This window comes from Amblyomma americanum, chromosome 3 (genome assembly GCF_052857255.1).
Source record: "Amblyomma americanum isolate KBUSLIRL-KWMA chromosome 3, ASM5285725v1, whole genome shotgun sequence".
Classification (NCBI taxonomy): Eukaryota; Metazoa; Arthropoda; class Arachnida; order Ixodida; family Ixodidae; genus Amblyomma; species Amblyomma americanum.
In genome coordinates this window covers 134,719,126-134,723,876 of record NC_135499.1, presented here as the reverse complement: position 1 = coordinate 134,723,876, position 4,751 = coordinate 134,719,126, and positions in this window count along the sequence as shown.

Sequence of the window (4,751 nt, the reverse complement as noted above, 5' to 3'; positions counted from 1 at the left end):
TGTCCTAGAAACTTCATTGGGGCAATAGTGCATTGTTGTCGGTCCCGTTCGCCTCGCGTTGCAGTGTGCCCCAGCTGTTGGCCCGGACCTTGCCTGCCGTCATTGTCGGCTTAGGTAGGACCCGTAATGCACGCTTCAGGGGTGACATAAGCGCAGTGCAATCAGTCCTAAAACCATGTTTTTCTTTTGCCTGGCCATAGCAATTTTTACTGGTCCATTTAGCTCACAATTCTAAAGTTCCGCGCTATGCGGCACAGTCGCATGGTACTAATTTTCGTTCTCGCGCTCACGTAAGCTTTCCGAAAGACGAAACATAAATTGGCCTCAGAGTCGCAGGTTTGTGTGGTCGTATAAAGCATGCGTGAATGATGAACTGACTAGCAATCATTCGGGAGTGGAACGTAAAAACAATTATGAAAAATAGGAAGGCCGCATTGGACACGAGCGAGTAATTTGTTTTTTTCCTGACCACCGATTAGACTGGAACATGCTCGGGCCACGGCAACGTAGCTATGACGCACAATGCCCCGCTTTGAATGCAGACGGAAGGAAAAAAACAAAGCGGCCATGTGTAGCAGCTGGCGTGCTTTTACACGTGGCATGCTTAGTCAGAAGTGCCAGGCGATCGCCTACCCTGAACGGGGTACGCACCACAACGGATGCTAGGGAGCGTTTAGTAAAACGCGAGAAGCGATCCTCTCTGCTTTCAATTTAATGGTTGTAAATTAGCCTTTTGTAGCGTAAGCTACACTGGCCGAGGTTGACAAGTTTAGCGTGCATCCTGGACAGCCGTGCTGCGCATGCGCTAGGAGCAGTGACGTCACAAAGATGAATAAAAAAAGCCCTGTGTTGAAGCTGGGAATCGAACTAGGGCCTTTGGCGTTTGAGGCGGAGACGCTACCAATCCGTCATGACGGCTCTATTTTTTCTTTTATTGCTTCAAATAGCGCCGAAAAGAACAGCCTAAGCACGCCTACGCCACAAAACACCGGGCCACCGTACGCCCTTCATGACCCCTCCTTCCAAAACATCAAAAGTCTGGGAGGCACACACTTGTATCCAGATAAGGGAACCTGCTAGGCAGCTCTTGCAGTGCAGCATATACTCCCCGCACCAAAGCGCATTGTTCACGAAACAAAGATGTCAAGGACCTACTCCACCACGACGGCTAGATGTTTAAGCGTGAATAAAGGCGCAAAATAAATAAGCCAAGTTATCCGACATAAGGAAGTTTAATATGGAGAGAATCGAGCATGCTGTAAAACGGAGGTAGCCTAAAAGCGGTGAAGAGTAAACTAGGCTTAGGGAAAAACCAGATGTATTCGTTAAGAGACAAGGAGGGCAATGTCGTTATCAATATGGATAAGATAGTTGAAGTAGCCGAAGAGCTCACCACAAATCTATACCGTTACCAATGTAATCAGAACGTTAATGATTGAGACAGCAGCGCACAGCAATGCGTCATCCCGCCAGTAACGAAAGAGGAAATATAGAAAGCCTTAGGTGCAATGCAAAGGGGAAAGCAGCTGGCGAGGATCAGGTAACAGCGGATCTGTTGAAAGAAGGAGGGAAGATTGTGCTAGAAAAACCTGCCACCCTGTATACACAATGCCTTATGACCTCGGTCGTACCAGAAGCTTGGAGGAACGCAAATATAATCTTAATTCTTAAGAAAGGAGACGCCAAGGACTTGAAAAATAGCAGACCGCTTAGCTTACTATCCGTTGCCTACAAAGTATTTACTAAGTTAATCGGTATTAGAGCCAGAGCAACCTTAGGCATTAATCAACCAAATGATCAGACAGGCTTTCATAAAGGATATTCCACAATAGATCATTTTCACACTATCATTCAGGTGATAAAGAAACCCGCAGAATATAACCAACCCCTATATATAGCCTTCATTGATTATAAGAAAGCATATGACTCAGTGGAAACCTCAGCTGTCATTCAGACATTGCGTAATCAAAATACTGTAAGATATAGCAATTGTACAGCTACCATAGTCCTCCATATAGTCAGCAATAAAATTCCAATAAGACAGGGCGTCAGCCAAGGAGACACGATCTCGCCAATGCTATTCACCGCCTGGTTACAAGAGGTATTCCGAGGCCTGAATTGGGAACAGTTTGGGATAAGAGTTAATGAAGAATACCCAAATAATCTTCGATTCGCTGATGGTATTGCCTTGCTGAGCCACTTATGAGATGACCGGCAAATCATGATCAATGAGTTAGACAGACAGAGCAGTACGGTGGGTCTTGAAGTTAACATTCAGAAAACCAAAGTAATGTTCAACAGTCTAACAAGGAAACAGCCGTTCAAAATTGGCAGCGAGGTGCTGGAAGTGGTAAAGGAATGCATCTACTTAGGGCAGGTAGTGACAGCTGATCCAGATCATGAGAGGGAAATAACTAGAAGGATAAAAATGGGGTGGAGCGCATATGGCAGGTTCTCTCGGACCATGAATAGCAGCTTACCAATATCCCTCAAGAGAAAAGTATACAACAGCTGTATCCTACAGGTACTAACCTATGGGGCAGAAACGTGGAGGCTAACGAAAAGGGTTCAGCTTAAGTTAAGGTCAGCATAGCGAGCCATGGAAAGGAAAATGATAGGGGTGACGTTGAGAGACCGGAAGCGGGTCGAGTGGGTGAGGGAACAAACGCGTGTTAATGTCATCCTAGTCGAAATCAAGAGGAAGGGGCATGTAATGCGAATGCAAGATAACCGCTGGTCCTTAAGGGTAACGGAGTGAATTCCAAGAAAAGGCACGCGTAGCAGGGGGTGGCAGAAGGTTAGGTGGGCGGATGAGATTAGGAAGTTTGCAGGCATAGGGTGGGCGCAGCTGGCAAAAGGAAGGGTTAATTGGAGAGACATGGGAAAAGCCTTTGCCCTTCAGTGGGTGTAGTCAGGCTGATTATGATGATGATGACGATGAGTGAATGCGCGCCTTTCATACATTAACGCTTCCGAAGCAGATGTCGCCGAGCTTACGCTACGTATATCCTGGCCTAGCAGGGCTAGGCTATCATAAATGTTTTAAATTTCTGTCGGCTTTCCGGACAATGATTCACATTTTTTTTGCTATTTTGTCGCTTTAAAAGCACTGAAATACAACATCCGCCATGCGCGGATTCGACACGTGGCCGACAAAAAAAGCAGGTGGAGGCTGTGTCTTCAATCGACCAAAACAGAGCTCATTAGGCCTCAAAATTTGAAGCTTGAAACATTAGCACGGGCTCTCAATTGCGACGGCGTGGATTTGTAGTCAACTGATGCGTTTTGTGCATGAAAGCCGACGGCATTGTTCTGAGACAAGGCTTATTGGTGGATCTGATTGAGACCAGCAGGAAAGGATATCCTTGTTTGAACTTGATGAAGAATGCTTCAAATAATTTCCGACAACACTCACCATGGCGAATCAGTTGCGTTGGCATTTGGTTGCCGATCCAAAGGCCACAGGATCGAATCCAGGCTGTTACGGGCGATTTTCAATGAAGGCGAAACGCAAAATACACTCCAGTGATCTGCGATGACTTCGCATTCGGTTAAAGAAGCAAAGGTGGTGCGGACTAACCGGAGCCCTCCACTTGGTTGCCCTTCGCGGCTCGTATGCCGCTTCGGAAAGTTATACCCCACATACCAGTACAAACTTCCGGCAAGGTGTTCTTCTGCTCCTCTGCTATATATGAGAGAAACAAATACAGTGACGTAGGCAGTTCCCTAGGTACACAGGCACACATGCGTGCTCAAGAACCATGACTCAAGAAAATACAGACTGGAGCGTCCGAGACACCCTGTTTTAAAACCAGCGACGAAGAAATGCAGACAAGCATTAAACGCAGCGAATTAATCAAAAGCAATATAACCAATACTTAGAGCGATTGTGCAGATGTTCGAGCTGTGGCTGAAAGAAGCATGCGACGCTTCTGAAACAAGCACTATATTTAAACATAAGATTTGCTAATCTGTGTTGTGATGTGAAAACTTTGATGTTCAGTGCGCAATATGTCCTGGCCACCTTCGGCCTTTCCATCTCGTGGACCTAAACGATATTTATTAATGCCAAATGACAGCAATGCAGCAATGTGCAAAAACAAAGGACGACGTACGGCGATTAGACAAGGACGCTCGTTGAACTTAAACCAGCTTTTATTATAAACGTTTCACATTTTCTGAAGTATGCGCCAAGGCCCCTGATTCTGTATATAAATAATAGGCCAGCGCGATTCGCCGACCTGCCACGTCAGGCTTGGTTCACAAAGTTTTTTTTGTGTGTTGCTGAAAGTTGTTCAGTATAGTGTGGTATGAAAGTTTCCGGTGAAAGCTGCGTTGTTACTGTTGAAATATGGGAGATAGACGTCATGGTATAGCAGCTTTAGTGCGGTGGATTATGGAGTTAGGCTCTGCAGGCATAAAGCGGAATCACGACTCTGAAGCATTAAAAAAAACACGCCGAATGCTTTCTGTGGATGCAGACGACTGAAGAGCGCTAACACACATGAAGGAAGAGAAAAACACAGACAAATGCGGTGAGTACGAATTACTAAAATTGACTAGAATTGCGAAAACATACATTAAAGCCGCACTGTACAGGTCTTGCGTGCATCAAAATTAAACCAGTTTCGACGCACAGCTAAAAAGGTCAACCATTGCAGGATACCCTTTGAAGCCGCTATCGAATTTAGCGGAGTCACTGATCGCGAAACGGAAAATTCAGAAAATATGTGCACCAACGCTGCTCAGTC